The 17,465-nt window shown below is 44.2% G+C and overlaps 1 protein-coding gene and 1 long non-coding RNA gene across 2 annotated transcripts in view; one reads left to right on the plus strand and one right to left on the minus strand.

Annotated features, from left to right (window-relative positions):
- The window catches only part of KIAA2026 (KIAA2026 ortholog), a 241,774-nt gene that overhangs the window by 67,719 nt on the left and 156,590 nt on the right, over nt 1-17,465 (plus strand). The gene's annotated exons all lie outside the window — the stretch shown is intronic.
- LOC130274087 (uncharacterized) overlaps nt 4,990-17,465 on the minus strand; it is a 78,319-nt gene continuing 65,843 nt past the window's right edge. The window contains exon 2 of the long non-coding RNA XR_008844237.1: nt 4,990-5,570. This is a non-coding gene — a long non-coding RNA (uncharacterized LOC130274087). The remainder of the gene's footprint in view (nt 5,571-17,465) is intronic.

Raw genomic sequence — 17,465 nt, forward strand, 5'->3', positions numbered from 1 at the left:
TGGTTATGAACTTTATTGTCTACTCCACATACGGCAATCAATTTCCCAGGCCAACCGCAAAAAATATATAATGAACCACCATCTACTGTCATGTAAGAGGCACACTACAGACAAAATAAGAAGATGCATTAGAAGGGGTGGTCGTTGAGAACAAAGGAACTCAATAACGCAGAGTGTCAAGGGAGCCAGGTCAACGCACAGAGCGAACTCGCTCTGTGCTATAATGATAGCGGGGTGCCGCAGCGGGGATCCAACAGCATAACCTTGTGGTAAATCTCTCTTCAATTGAAATCTCACAATCTCAGTACAATGTGTTGAATAAGGGGTTATCGTTTTGTCCCTCTTTAGGTGTTAACCTGTTACAAACTAAAGCTGATTTAGCCGCATTCTATAGAAATGTTAAACTTAAAGGGGTACTCCGCCCCTAGACATCTTATCCCCTATCCAAAGGATAGGGGATAAGATGTCAGATCGCCGCGGTCCCACTGCTAGGGATCCCCGGGATCCCCGCTGCGGCACCCCGCTATCATTACAGCACAGAGCGAGTTTGCATAGACTTGTATTGAACGGGGCAGGCCATGATGAAACGAGGGGCGGAGCCATGACATAACGATGCTCCGGCCCCTGTATTGGCCGTCATTACGTGCAGAGCGAACTCGCTCTGTGCTGTAATGATAGCGCAGTGCCGCAGCGGGGATCCCGGGGCTCCTCAGCAGCGGGATCGCGGTGATCTGACATCTTATCCCCTATCCTTTGGATAGGGGATAAGATGTCTAGGGGCGATGTACCCCTTTAAGGTGTGCAAAATCCTATATTCAGGACACATCTGATTTTCTTAATAAATTGCTGAGATCCCTATTGATTCTGATGTGATACTGGTATCATTTGACGTGATGGGCCTATATATCAGTATTAATCATGAAAGAGGCTGACGAAGTGTGGGTAAGAATATGAGAAAGACAAAAAAAAAAAAAAACACAAGGTGCGCTCCTAGTGTGGACGGTATGATAGTGTGTGCAGGAGAGAAGAAAAATAGGAGCACACACCTGTTTAACTTGCTTGAAGTGGTTTATTTAAGTGAATTCTGATCCAACATCCCGACACCCCTAGACCAAACAGAGCTGGAGCGGCAGGAGCTATTCACCTGGACGACCGCACAGTTTCACTCTGACGGGCGTTTCTTCAGGTCCACGGTGACTGCCACAGTGCGATACACACAATATCAGGGAGAATACAATTATACAAGAAGGAGCAGTTATATGTTATTAATGTGTTAGTAATGTACATAATGGGCACTTAGATTTATTTGCTATTTATTCATTATTATGACGATGTCAGACTGTACCCAACGGGATATGATGTACGTACCCATTCGATACAGTTAGTATATGCGTATTAGATGAATAGGAATTATATACATATAGTAACATAATACAAGTGGATCGCACCGCACTGTGTGGCAGACAGTGACTATTAGGGATTAGTGTTGGGTGCGACTATTCGTATTTCGAATTTTTATTGCGAATATCTCAAATTCACGAATATTATGAATATATTTGCTATATATTCGAAATTACGAATATTCACCTTTTTTCACATATGCGCATTTTCGCACATGTCAATATTCGCATATTCCTTCTTTTCACTTGTGGGCCAATAAGAATAATGCAAATACACTTGTCAGAGGTTATCAACAACATCCATAGCAACCAATGGTAAAGTTGCCCACCCCCTCACAGTTTTTTTCCTCGGATACGCGAACATGCGAATATTCACATGTGCAAATATTCGCATATGAGAATATTCGCATATGCGAATATAATGAATAAGCAAAATTCGAGAATACAGGACGAATATTCGTCTATATATTCGCGAAATATCGCAAATTCAAATATGGGCAATGCCGCTCATTGTTTACCAGACACAGCTCCGTATTTTAAGTAGTGGCTGTGCCTGGTATTGCAACTCACTGATATTGATGGCCTAAGCATAAGTCATCATAACTAGTGTTAAAGGGGTACACCCGTGGTAAAATTTATTTTAAGGAACCTAAAAATGCCATAAAAGGATGAAAAAAAACACCACATGCGTCTGCCATTTCATATTACTCTATTGACTCAAACTTGTTGGTGATGATCTCTCGGCTCATCTTATTACTGCTCAGAGTCACTGGCACTGGGAGGGCTTTTCGGTCATCTTTGGTCAAGCAGCAGATATTACTTTCTAAAAGCTGGCCATTGAGGAAACAAGCATCTCTACTGCTCCGCTCTTCCAAGCAGCCGATGTCAGGGAGCATTTGAGCAGACGTGCCTGCGTGCTGCACTTTTGCTCCTCTTAAAGTGACAGTGGTCACCAGCCTAATCTGTCACTGGCGGCGGGGGCACGCTATCTGGCCCGACTGGTGTGTAAAAAAAAATGGGATGATGGCAGCCACAGACCCCCTCTGTTGTCTGCCCCTGGCGGCGACCAGCGATTGCTACTTTAAGACCTGCGGCTGCTAGTTGCCACTTTAAGATCTATGGGCAGCGGTTGTTGCTTTAACCCCTTAAGGACTCAGCGTTTTTCCGTTTTTGCATTTTTATTTTTTCCTCATCACCTTCTAAAAATCATAACGCTTTCAATTTTGCACATATAATTCCATATGAAGGCTTATTTTTTGCTCCACCAATTCTAATTTGCAGTGACATTAGTCATTTTACCAAAAAATCCACGGTGAAATGGGAAAAAAATTTATTGTGCGACAAAATTGAAGAAAAAAAATGTCATTTTGTAAATTTTGGGGCTTCCGTTTCTACGCAGTGCATTTTTTGATAAAAATGACACCTTATCTTTATTCTGTAGGTCCATATGGTTAAAATGATATCCTACTTATATAGGTTTGATTTTGTCGTACTTCTGAAAAAAATCATAACTACATGCATGAAAATGTACCGTATTTTTCGCCGTATAAGACGCACTTTTTCTTCCCCAAAACTGGGGGGAAAAAGTCGGTTCATCTTATACGGCGAATACACCCCTATCGCGGTCCCGGGACCCGCGGCTAATACAGGACATAACCGATCGCGGTGATGCCCTGTATTAACCCTTCAGACGCGGCGATCAAAGCTGACCGCTGCATCTAAAGGGAAAGTGACACTAACCCGGCTGTTCAGTCGGGCTTTTCGGGACCGCCGCGATTTCACAGTGCTTACAGGACACCGGGAGGGACCTTACCTGCCTCCTCGGTGTCTTCTCTGTTCAGGGATCCCCTGTATGGCCGGCGCTCTCCTTCCTCGTCATCACGTTGTCGCGTACGTGCGTCGGCGTGCGTAACGACGTGAAGGCGGCGACAGAGAGCGAGGATACCCGGCCGGCAGCAGAGACGTTCCGGAGCGACGGGGACACGGTGACAGCGATGGAGCGACATCCAGGGCAGCGGTGTCGGGTCCGGAGCGGCGGGGACACGTGAGTATTACCTCCTATCCAGTGGTCTTCAACCTGCGGACCTCCAGATGTTGCAAAACTACAACTCCCAGCATGCCCGGACAGCCAACGGCTGTCCGGCATGCTGGGAGTTGTAGTTTTGCAACATCTGGAGGTCTGCAGGTTGAAGACCACTATTGGGTTCAAAATCTTAATTTTTTTCGATTTTGCACCTAAAATTGGGTGCGTCTTATATGCCGGTGCGTTCTATAGGGCGAAAAATACGGTATACGTTTAAAATAGTCATCTTCTGACCCCTATAACTATTTTTCCGCATATGGGCCGGTATGAGGACTAATTTTTTGCGCCGTGTTCTGAAGTTTTTAGCGTTACCATTTTTGCATGATCGGACTTTTTGATCGCTTTTTATTCATTTTTTTATAATATAAAAAGTGACCAAAAATACGCTATTTTGGACTTTGGATTTTTTTTCGCGTACGCCATTGACCATGCAGTTTAATTAAAAATATATTTTTATAGTTCAGACATTTACGCACGTGGCGATACCGCATATGTATATTTTTATTTTTAGTTACAGTTTTTTTTATAGGAAAAGGGGGGTGATTCAAACTTTTATTAGGGAAGGGGGCTATAACACTGCACACGCTGATCTTTTACCCTGATCCCTGCAAATCCATAGCTTTGCAAGGATCAGCATAATAGGGGCTTGATTGCTCAAGCCTGAAGCTCAGGCTTGGAGCAATCAAACGCCGATCGGATGTGACGGAGCAAGGTAAGGGGGCCTCTGCTCGTGTCCTAGCTGATCGGGACATCACGATTTTATTGCGATGTTCCCGATCAGCCTTACTGAGTTGCCGGGAAGCGTTTACTTTCATTTTCAACGAGGCGATCAACTTTGATCACCGCATCTGAAGGGTTAATCGCGCGCGGCACAACGATAGGTGCCGCGCGCTATTAGCCCAGGGTCCCGGCTATGAATGTGATGCAGGGTCACGGCGTGACCCCGTTTTAAACACCGGGACCGGGCGCAGGGCGTACAGGCACGCCCTGCGTCCTTAAGAGATTAAAGGCTGCGGCCAGGGGTTGCTGCTTTAAGAGCTCCTAAAGGAGATCTGCAGCGGTATATATATATATATATATATATATCCCCGTAATCTCCTGTTTGGGGCCCCGGCTCTGCCATGTCTCTTCCCATGCAGGAGGCATGTTGGCTGCAGCATGACGCCGTGCCCGACAGGCCCCCTCCATGCATCTCTCTCAAGCACTAGCCGACATTGCCTCGCGACATTGCCGGGTCCCAACGGTCAGACCCCCTGCGATCAAACATTTATCCCCAATCCTGACACTGATGGTCTGGCCCACCAGGCAAATGCCCAGTGTCCCCGATTTCCAGTCCGTCCTCGTTGCCTTGGCAACTGTACCACCCAGCATCAACTGCCTCTCTCTCTACAACAAACTATGCAGATCGCGCAAGACATTAGGAAAAAAAACAACTCATGTCATCCACATTTTGCTAACACTATTTTTCATACACAGAAATAAAATAAATGAGTCGAACAAGTCAAAGAAAGGTTAAAAAAGGGGAAACTTTATTTATTATTTATTACAATGTTTGTGTAGGGGTTTTTTGTAACCTCCCATCACTCACAAAGAGCGTACAGTAACTAATACTCAGGACAGGAAAAACCTCCAGAGGGGAGGAAACCTGTAGGGAATCCATGGCTACTGTATTGCCCTTCCTCTGGGCATACTAAAGGAGGTTACCTCTATAATTTGGGCAAATGTGTCTGTGTATGTGCGTGATTCCAGGGGTTATGTCTTCATCCAACTTCTTGCTGTAAGTCTGGAAGTGTGACTCCATATCCTGGAAATACTGCATCTAAGATAGAAAAACAAAAGCAAAGAAAGATGATTTCCATGTTTATTATAGAAATGTACATGGAACGACACTAACCAATCCTGTGTATGAATCTGCATTCCCGGGTTCCTACAATGTCCAGCATCAGCCACTCACTGATGGAGAATGAGCAGGAGCCGTGTTATTTCTGCTGAGTGCTGCTCTCTGGTGGACAGTGGTTATGACATCACATGTGTGACACGCTGCTCCTCCTGGGAGTTCTATTTGGGCAGTGCTGCTCTCTGATTGGCTGAAATCCAGAAAGATTATTAACATATTGTGCATGGCTGTTTTTGCTGGATAGTTGTAGTTTTGGTGGACAGAAATGAAGCCAAAAATAAAGCATTGTGGATTGTGAAAAATGCCACACAACTTGTGTTGAGACGCAATTTTTGTTTAGAGCTTTTTTTGCCCCCAAGCTCCCCTGCTAAAAAAAAATGAAAAAGACAATAAAACACAAAAAACTGCCACCTCCGTTTTTTACTCTTAAGACTCTGTCTTTGTGGCAATTTTTTTTTTCCAACAAACAATGGGGGAGATTTATCAAAACCTGTGAAGAGGAAAAGTGTAGCAGTCGCCCATAGCAACCAATCAAATCGCTTCTTTCATTTTTTAACAAGGCCTCTGAAAACTGAAAGAAGCGATCTGATTGGTTGCTATTGGCAACTGGCCAACTTTTCTTAAGCGCAGGTTTTCATAAATCTCCCCATTGTGTACTTTTATAGGCCTTTTGCTTCTTTGGCATTTTCTTTTTTCCCCTGTGTTTATCAAAAAGCTCAGACCCCCTGATAAAGGAGGATCAGCCGCGCCTGGCGTACACTAGTGCGCCACACAGACGGAAAAAAAACAACAAAGTTGCGTGTGTTCATAAATGATCCCCTAAAATTTTTTACCAAAGATTTTTATTGAGTTTTGGTAAATTCCAAAGCGGACTGACGTGTTCTATAATGGCTTTTAAGCCTCCGTGGTCACCAGCAGGGAACATAAGGTTATCTTATAATACAAGAGCCTCATTGTCTGCGCCGAGCGTCTTTATTAGGATGTAATCATAGTGTTCTCCATGTAATCACAAGATATAAACCCTTTAGAGACACAGGCGTTTTATAGGCGTTTTGTTTCTATGGCGTTTTTTTCCCCCTGCGTTTTTCTCAATACAAGTCATGTGATCCTTTTATCATGTGACTCAAGGATTTTTTAGTGAAGCATTGGGAAGAAAAAACGCCAAGATTTCATGAAAAAAACACCGGAGGAGATTTATCAAAACCTGTGTAGAGGAGGAGTGGATCAGTTGCCCATAGCAACCAATCAGATAGCTTCTTTCATAAAAAAAAAATAAGGCCTTTGAAAAAAGAAATAAGCTATCTGATTGGTTGCAATGGTCAACAGCACCACTTTATCAAACCTCCTCATGTAATCTCCTTACTACTGGGGTGACACACTGTAACAAACCTCCTCCTCATGTAATCTCCTTACTACTATGGTGACTCACTGTAACAAACCTCCTCCTCATGTAATCTCCTTACTACTGGGGTGACACACTGGGACAAACCCCCTCCTCTTGTAATCACCTTACTACTGGGGTGACACACTGTAACAAACCTCCTCCTCGTGTAATCTCCTTACTACTGGGATGACACTAACAAACCTCCTCCTCTTATCATCTCCTTACTATTTGGGTGACACGCTGTAACAAACCCCCCTCCTCATGTAATCTCCTTACTACTGTGGTAACACACTGTAACAGACCTCCTACTCATGTAATCTCCTTACTATTGGGGTGACACACTATAACAAACCTCCTCCTCATGTAATCTCCTTTCTACTGGGGTAGAACACTGTAACAAACCTCCTCCTCTTATCATCTCCTTACTATTTGGGTGACACGCTGTAACAAACCCCCCTCCTCATATAATCTCCTTACTACTGTGGTGACACACTGTAACAGACCTCCTACTCATGTAATCTCCTTACTACTTGGGTGACACATTGTAACAAACCCCCCTCCTCATGTAATCTCCTTACTACTGGGGTTACACACTGTAACAGACCTCCTACTAATGTAATCTCTTTACTACTGGGGTGACACATTGTAACAAACCCCCCTCTTCATGTAATCTCCTTACTACTGGGGTGACAAACCTCTTCATGTAATCTCCTTACTACTGGGTTGACACATTGTAACAAACCCCCCTCCTCATGTAATCTCCTTACTACTGGGGTGACACACTGTAACAAACCTCCTCATGTAATCTCCTTACTACTGGGTTGACACATTGTAACAAACCTCCTCCTAATGTAATCTGCTTACTACTGGGGTGACACACTGTAACAAACCAACTCCTCATGTAATCTCCTTAGTACTGGGGTGACACACTGTAACAAACCTCCTCCTCTTGTAATCACCTTACTACTGGGGTGACACACTGTAACAAACCTCCTCCTCATGTAATCTCCTTTCTACTGGGGTGACACACTGTAACAAACCTCCTCCTCGTGTAATCTCCTTACTACTGGGATGACACTAACAAACCTCCTCCTCTTATCATCTCCTTAATATTTGGGTGGCACGCTGTAACAAACCCCCCTCCTCATGTAATCTCCTTACTACTGGGGTGACACACTAACAAACCTCCTCCTCATGTAATCACCTTACTACTGGGGTGACACGCTGACAAAAAAAGGAGAGAAGTCCTCCGGATGTGCCTAAAATATAGCTTTTACTTCAATTATTAAAATATTAATTCTAATAGGTGTATGGTATAAATGTTGCCGGTGGCAAAATAAAGAGATGATTGATGTGCTGTTAACCAAGAAGTGGCTGAGCCCAGCCAGTCTTCTAGCAGCACTATCACTGGTAAAATCCAATATTTGTAACGCCAATATAAATACCGCCAACGCGTTTCTATCACCTGTCACGGTGATGTCATCAGGGAGGCAATCTATATGCAGTTATCAAGTTATCGCAACTATTTAGGTACCATGAAGCATACAACAATATTTAAAGTTATCACAATTGCAATCAGGTCCTTGAGAGGAAAAATCACTTCCAAGTGTTGCAAAGAGGTATATGCAGTGGATTTAGAAATAGTGCATCATGTCCCAGGTATATTTAGCTCATAGCATAGCCTGTAAAGAAAACAATGGCATATATCCACTGTCTGTTTCAATCACTTGCGATCCACCTAGAAAAAAGCAAGAATATTGCTCTCACAATGATATCCTGTGGGGAGAAAGTTCTATAGAACTGCACAGTGACAGCCCATAGTACTCACGGTTTCCGGGGATAAACAGAAGTGAGACACTTGCAAACAGCAGGGAGCCGGGGATTACCGGCTCACTCGCAGGTTCCAGCGAGGAGATGGCGTCTGACATCACATCCGCTTATTGCCGAGTACAAATACGCTCAGCCACGCCCACCGAGAGACGCCGTCACGGGGGGCGTGGGCATTGATACGCAATTGCCAGCGCTAAGTCAAACATCAGCTGAAGTGATTTAGAAACTAAAACAAGCAGGTAAGTCTAGCCTATGGAATGAAGCAAACAACCGACGCTATAGTGAACTATATAGTGGAAACTTGTTGCTGATAAATAAGGCTAATTAACCCCATAAATGCCCAGGAAGGAGATACACTATTGTTTGGGGTGATCATATATCACAACAGTGATAATTAATTGTTAAACTAGCACCAGGGGCTGTAAAAGTTGGAGTAAACAGATACAAAATCTCCTAGGTAAAAATGTTTTTGATATATAATTGAGATTTATAATATGCAGCAGGCACAGACCAATTTACGCCCTCCAGGATCAAAAGTAACAAACATGGAACACAGTGGGGACCAGGGGATAAGGTCATCAACTGTTGCTAGGGGATACTACCAAAATAAAAATATATTTTTATTTTATATAAATGTTACAAATATCAGAATTTATTGGGTGATTTAATAAAATAAATAACAGTATGGTTAATGAATTAAGCCACTAGAATAAAGGGGTCAAAGATAGAATCCCGTGGTCCCACACAAGAGGGGGGGGCACAGCCTATTGATAAGGAAGAGGAGTATAGCGTGGCTCTAGGGAACCTATGCTGCCCCTAGTAGTCCCTATTAGGGGACCCTACAGCCTAGGCAGGGTGGCCGCCCTAAAAAGGGCGGTCCCGCACAGGAACCTCCTACAACCAACTAGTGTCCCCTAGTATAGATGGATGACCACTTACTTCTAGCGGCTGACTACAGCCGTCCCTAGCTGCCTAATCGGTCATCCTGTGTGGGATCACCAGGAAACAGCTTTTAAAGAAAGCACCCAAATTGAATTTGCTCGTCTTCAGATTATGGATCCAGCGACATTCTTTCTGGAGTAGAATCCTATCTATATCCCCCTTTCTCTCAGAAATAAATGCCCTTTCAATGCCAATAAACGATAACTGGTCCAGGGAGCCCGCATGGACATTGTTTATATGGTCAGCAACAGAAGTATCCCGGGAATTCCTAATGTCCCCAATGTGTTCCAAAATCCTCTTCTTAAACTCCCTACCCTTTTTCCCCACATATAACAAGGGGAAAGAACAAACCGCTAGATAAATAACTCCCTTGGTGGAGCAATTTATAAAATGCGGAATGGTAATCCGTTCATTTTGAATTGGTAGGGTATAGGTTTTGGTCACATACCGGCATGCCCGACAGTGGCCACATTTGAAACAACCTTTTGTAGGTGACAGGCGACCCAGCCAAGTTTGTGAGGTGGAATTAGATGGTTGAAGATGGCTGTGGACAAGCATGTCACCTAGGCTGCGGCCTCTTCTGTAGGTGATTTGGGGCATGTCGGTTATGATTTCTCGTAGATCCGGGTCAATTTTTAATATATCCCAATGCTTAGAAATAATATCACGCACAGGAATAGATAACTTGTCATATGTTCCAATGATCCTGGCAGGTGACAAACCGGTCAAATTATCAGTGCTCTGCTTTGGAGTTAGAAGTTCACTCTGTGGTCTCATAGAGGCCACTCTATAAGCTCTATTCAGTACATAATCAGGGTAACCTCTATCGCGAAACCGCTGTTTCATGATCAATGCTTCCTTTTTATAGTCTTCAGGACGAGAACAGTTCCTCCTGAGGCGGAGAAACTGCCCTTTGGGGATCCCCCTTTTGAGGGGACCCGGGTGGCAGCTTTCCCACCTCAGGAGGCTGTTCGTAGAGGTAACCTTGTGGAAGATGGTACTCTGAAGTGTGCCATCTTGGTCCCTGATGATACTAACATCCAGAAAATGTAATACCCTCTTCTGAGTCTCAAAGGTAAACAGAAGGCCAATCTTGTTGATATTAATAGCCTGTACCAGTTGCTCAAATGTGTCCTTAGCCTCATTCCATAACACAAACACGTCATCGATAAATCGTAACCATAATAGTGCATGTTCACTAAAATGTTCCCTGTCATCTGAAAAAAAGGATGGTGGCCTCCCACCAACCCAGGGTGAGATTCGCATAGCTGGGGGCACAGGGGATCCCCATAGCGGTCCCCTTGAGTTGGTGGTAAACTCGGCCTTGGAACAAAAAATAATTATGGGTAAGTACAAACTCCAATAATTGGAGAACAAATGTGTTGTGTTCATGAAAATGAGCACCCCTTGTATTGAGAAAATATTCCACCGCTTGCAAACCAACATGGTGATGGATGGACGAGTAGAGGGCTTCGACATCTATACTCGCCAGGATGGTCTCATTGTCGATTGTAATGCCCTCTACTCGTTGGAGCAGGTCCATGGTGTCTCTCAAGTATGAGGGTAATGAGAAAACAAACTGGCGTAATATTTTGTCAATATAGATACCCACGTTTTGCGAGATACTGCCAAACCCCTGATACAATGGGGCGTCCTTTCAGGGGAATGAGCCCCTTATGTACTTTAGGTAACGCGTAAAACGTGGGTATCCCGGGTGAAGAAGGTATCAAAAATTCTAATTCTTTTTAATCAATACGTTTTTTGGAGAGGGCATTTTTCAGGATGTCAAGTAAGTCATTACGGTATTGATTAGTGGGGTCATGTGACAAGACTTCATAAGTGTCACGATTATCAAGAAGTCTCCTGCACATTCTAATGTATTTTGGTTTATCAAGCAACACAATATTTCTCCCCTTATCCGCAGATTTTATGACCAATTCATTGCGCTGTAGTTGTTTCAGAGCATATTTCTCCTGATGTGTGAGGTTATCCCTGTGGCCTGTAAATTGGGATGGTATAGTTTCAATGTCCCTCAGAACAAGTTGAAGGAATACATCTATGCAGGATGTATCCCCTATAGGTGGAAATAACTTGCTTTTTAGTTTGAGATCTGTGTGTGGTCCCTGGCCTGGTACACGTTAATTTTCATCCAGTAGTTCAACTAGCTGTCTTGTGGTAGTCAAATCTTCCTCTGCTAAAACGAAAGTCTGGGTATCACGTTTGTCCCTTAGTTTAAAAAATTTGTGCCATTTAAGGCGTCGAGCAAATAGATGTAAATCTTTTGTCCATTCAAAGTTATCGTGTTTAACAGAGGGGACAAAAGATAAACCTTTTAAGAGAACTTGTGTTTGAACATCGGTAAGTACATGACTAACCCAGTTACAAGTTATTAACCTTTCTAGTCATATACTTATTATTAAGTCATATACTTATGCAGTGTGAACGCGCTCTATAGTGAAAAAACGTGATTTTGTAGTTTTGTACATTGATTTTAGTCCGCATACCGGTTTTGTGTGTTTTTAGTAAAGTTTTTGTAAACACGCCCCCCTGTCATCACCTGACCAGGACAGGTGTATTTACCTGGGTCAGGTGACGACAGGGGGAGTGGTCTGAAGAAGCGCCCTTTGAGCGGGCGTGAAAGCTGCTTACCCCTGTCACGGGTACCTGGCACCCGGCTGATGTTTTACTTGCACCTGAATTAAGATATCCTTGGCACTGTAACCGTGAGTGGACTTTGTGAGTGCTCCCCCACACATTTCTATCCTACTAGCATTGTCTGAATTTGCTTATATCTGCACAAGGGGTGGTAGCACCAATAAAAGGTGGACGGTGCACCGCACGGACTGGGACATTTCTCCTGTTCGCATTAGTGGGTTACATATACCTCATTACCAGCCTTAAAAGGGAAGTGCCGATCGCTGTTGCTGCTGTTGCTATTGGTACTTGTCTTTTCTTTGGATCTCAGCACACCCTAATTATGGCTGAAGGCACCAGTGCGATAATGGAAACAGAGTCGGAAGGCTCAGAGAACGACTCCCAGGAAAAAGCGGAGGGTGCATTTTCAGCTGGACGCCAGGATGCGGACAGTTTCTTTTCTGCATGCAACTTGAAAGATGCGCTCCAAGTCATGAGCATAAAAAGCTTGGAGCAGAAAATCAAATCTCTGTCAGAGAGAGAGACAAGACTCTTCTGGACCATTCAGTCCTTGAGGTCCTACGAGGCCTGCAACTGTGTGCCTCGCGGTTTGCGGAATTATAAACAACCCTCGCAATATCTTGAGGACGCAGAGTTTCTGCAAATATGGCACCAAATCCATCTGGACTATTCCATAAACATGATGAAGGCATTATATTATAACACAGAATGAGAAGGAATACTCATCTGTCACCGTGGATCTTATGAAGGCAAAGACTGAATTAAGAGTGAGACTGTCTGATCAACAATATCTCACCTTCAATAAAAAACTGGAGAAGAAGTTGACCTTCCTTCAGGTATCCCTTAAGGAAAGCAAGAAAGACAAATACCTCTGCGATAAGCTGGACTTCGACAACAACCAGGTGTTCTCTTTCGCCAAGTCGGCCAACGGGCGTCCACCAAGAAGAAATAAGAACCGAAGGAAGAGGTCCGACTATTGGACCACAGACTCCGAGTCTAGTGGCTCGGATGAGAAGGGGACATCTAACCCTAAAAAGGGAAATAAATCTGGTCCAAAAACGGTGCAGAACTCCGGTCCTTCCCCTTTAGGAGGAAGACACGAAGAGGGGGGAGAAGAAGCAGTCAGAAAAGGACTGGGGGTGAAACAAAAGGGGGTGACATGGAAGAACTGAATGGACAGGGTAGCGATGCATATACACAGGACTTAAAAGTCATCAACCTGTCTAATTATAACCTGGAAGACGCTACTATTTCTCTACTCTCTAAGGGGTTAAATTTTTGTTTAGTGGAGGAGTTCGATCAGGTGGCCTTTGAGATCGACTTTTTCAAATCTGTGAGAAAGGTCGGTCTCAAAAAGCTATTCTGCAACAATAAAAACACTGAGAAGCAACGTACCGAGGGTGATGTGCCTGTTAGTATTGGAGCACTGGGGTTTAGTGTGTTTCGGGAGGCCCCTCAATCAGAAATTGATTGTCTGCACACTCTCATGGATCTCCTATCTGAAGAAGATAGTGGTGATTCAGAGACCCTAGAAGTGCCCGAATTCACAGGAGGAAAAAGATCCACCTTCTGCCCTCAGATAATACCTGGGAGTGGCCTTGACCTATTCCAGAAAAAGGTGCTGGAAGAGGTGAAGGCCCTCTGCTACCCCCGAGACCCAGACAACATCTCTAGAGAGGAGAAAGATGCATTAGAAAGGTTGAGAAAAGCAGACAGCATAGTGGTCAAAAAATCTGACAAAGGGGGCAACATTGTCCTTATGGATAGAGGGGAACACTTGAAGGAGGCTTATAGGCAGCTCAATAACCCCCAGCATTACACTAAATTGCGGAGCAGCCCCCTCAAGAATCAGAAAAGTAGATTACAAACCCTTTTACGAAGATATGTTGAGCAGGGACTCTTGTCCAAAAAAGTTGCAGAGAGGTTGCTACCGGATACCCCTAGGGAAGCGGTGTGGTATTTCCTCCCCAAAGTCCACAAAACGTTGGAGTCCCCACCCGGGAGACCTATTGTCTCCGGGGTGGGGACTCTAACGGAACCCATCTCCCAGTACATAGACTGGCTACTCCACCCCCTGTTAAAGGAAATCCCGGCCCTTGTAAAAGACACTAATGACTTACTGCGGGCACTGGAGAACCTCCTGGTGCCAGATAAGTGCATTCTAGTGTCAATCAATATCGAAAGCCTCTACACTAGTATCCCGCAGGAGAAAAGTGTAGAGGTCATCAGGGGTTTCCTCCAGTGTTCGGGGCAAAGAATTGGATACATTAATTTTATTTGTGACTCCCTTAATTTTGTTTTGTCCTGCAATTCCTTTAAGTTCAATGGCGACTGGTTCATGCAGACCAGCGGGGTCGCAATGGGGACCCCGGTGGCCTGTACTTTAGCCAACCTTTATGTGGCAGGCTTTGAACAGAAATACGTTTTTTCCAGTAGGAATAAGTTTATAGGCCATATCGTACAGTACCACAGATTTGTCGACAATGTTTTCATCATGTGGGCGGGTACGGAGTCCACCTTTGTGGACTTCGTCTCCGCCCTGAACGATGAAAACGACATGAACCTTAGGTTCACTTGGAAAGTAGGGACTTCAATGTTGGAGTTCCTAGATATGGAGGTTGGTGTCGAGGATGGTAAGGTGGTTACTAAGAGCTACCGCAAACCTACGGCATGCAACTCCCTCCTGCACTTCGGAAGTTATCACCCCGAACATGTGAAGAAGGCTGTCCCTTACGGACAGTTCCTAAGACTTAGGAGAATAAATTCTGAGTAAAGGGACTTTGAGGTGCAGGCAGCAGAGTTGCATGCCAGGTTACTGTTGCAGGGGTACCCCAAAAATATTTTGGACGTAGCCTTTAATAAGGCTAGGTCCAAAAACAGAGATGCCCTTTTAGGGAAAAAAACAAGCAGAGGTAACTCAGGAGACAGATCTGATAGAGATAATCGGGGCCGATTTTCTTTTGCCTTTACTTATAGCCCGCTAGCCCAAAAAATTAAAAAAGCCATTTACAACAACTGGAATTTATTGCAGAACGACCCGGACTTCCAGAGTTTCACCAAAAAACCTCCTCTGATTACATAAAAAAAAATGCAAAAATCTAAGCAATGTCTTAGTCAGTAGCTCCTTAAAAAACCCGACCTCCAGTACTAACTGGTTAACTAAGGATATGCCGAAAGGCAACTTTAAGTGTGGAGGGTGTACTTGGTGCAGCTTTTACTGTACAGACAAGCACATTAACATAGGAGGAGTAGATGTAGTGTGTAAAGATTTTTTCTGTTGCAGGACAAAAAAAAAGTAGTTTACGTGATCCAGTGTTGTTGCAACCGATTTTATATCGGTTGCACCAAGCGAGCAGTTAACGTACGTTTTCGAGAGCACGTGAACTGGATCAGGATGGGGAAAAGTTCTCCCCGACTGATCAAGCATATACGTGAGGCCCATAATAGCGATGCATTTTTTCGCTATAGAGCGCGTTCACACTGCAGCAGGTCTGGACACTAGAAAGACACTGCTTCATAAAGAAGAGCAGTGGATCCTCAGGACTAACGCCCAGGGCGGTCTTGGGCTTAATGATAGACTCGACATGAGTGTATATCTATGATAGTTGCATGCAGACTTGGATATAATCTTCTATCTTGTGATTTTGTAGTTTTATACAATGATTTTAGTCCGCATATAGGTTGTGTGTGTTTTTAATAAAGTTTTTGTAAACACGCCCCCCTGTCGTCATGTGACCAGGACAGGTGTATTTACCTGGGTCAGGGGATGACAGGGGGAGCGGTCTGAAGAAGCGCCCTTTGAGCGGGCGTGAAAGCTGCTTACCCCTGTCACGGGAACCTGGCGTCCGGCTGATGTTTTACTTGCACCTCAACAAAGATATCTTTGGCACCGTAACCGTGAGTGGACATCGTGAGTGCTCCCCCGCACATTTCTATCCTACTAGCATTGTCTGAATTTGCTTATATCTGCACAAGGGGTGGTAGCACCAATAGAAGGGGGACGGTGCACCGCACGGACTGGGACATTTCTCCTGTTCGCATTAGTGGGTTACATATACCTCATTACTAGCCTTAAAGGGAAGTGCCGATTGCTGTTGCTGCTGTTGCTAGAGTATATATGAGACTGGGTTAATTCTTTGCAGGACTTCGAACAGACCCAGGAAGCGAGGACCCAACTTGTAACTGGGAATTTTTAAATGAATGTACTTGGAGGATAACCATACTTAATGACCAGGAGAAAAAGTCGGAGGAGATCTTTTTTATTGGCCTGGGTTTTCATGCGAGAGGAGGCTTGAGACAAAAATTGCAGAGTCTGTTGCCAGATGGATGAGAAGTCATGGATCAGAACATCAACAGCTGGCACACTGATGGAAACAGAAACTGGGAGAGGAGGACGGAGATGATGTCCATACACAACAAAGAACGGAGAAGTCCTCGTGGATTCAGAATCCTTGTGGTTGTAGGAAAATTTGGCCCAAGGAAGATCAACCCAATCATCCTGACGAGCTGAGACAAAATGACATAAATAAGTCTCCAGAATTTGGTTAACCCTCTCCACCTGGCCATTGGACTGAGGGTGATAGGCAGAGGAAAAGTCCAAGTTGATGTCAAGGCAGGAACAGAGAGCTCGCCAAAACTTAGAAACGAACTGAACTCCTCGAGCCGAGACGATATGATTTGGTAGACCATGTAAATGAAAGATATGTTGCAGGAAGTGCTTTGCCAGCTGTGGAGCAGATGGGAGACAGGTAGAAAAATGAAGTGAGCCATCTTAGAAAACCGATCAACCACCACCCAAATGACTGTGTTATTACGAGATGGAGGCAAATCGGTAATAAAGTCCATAGAGATGTGAGACCAGGGAGTCTCTGGAATGGGCAGAGGCTGTAAGACTACCACAGGTCTCTGCCGAGGAGTTTTGTCACGGGCACAGGTTAGACAGGAACGGACAAAATCTGAAACATCACATTCAAGATGCGGCCACCAGTAGTGCCAGGGAGATTAAAAGTATAGTCTTGCGAAGTCTGGGGTGACCTGGCAACAAAGAAAAATAATCTAATTTCAGAACCTTGCAGACAATTTTTGGAGTTTAGTGTGACATTATGTCCAATTTGCATTTTTTCCTCCCTTTTTTGGTTTGGTTCCAATACATACAAAGGGAATAAACATAAGTATAGCTAAACATGTGTTACTGCAATCCTTTTTTGTGAGAAATACTTAATTTTCGAGAAAAAATTTCATGAGTGCCAACATTTACGGCCATGACTGTATGTA

This window comes from Hyla sarda, chromosome 1, assembly GCF_029499605.1.
Source record: "Hyla sarda isolate aHylSar1 chromosome 1, aHylSar1.hap1, whole genome shotgun sequence".
NCBI lineage: Eukaryota > Metazoa > Chordata > Amphibia > Anura > Hylidae > Hyla > Hyla sarda.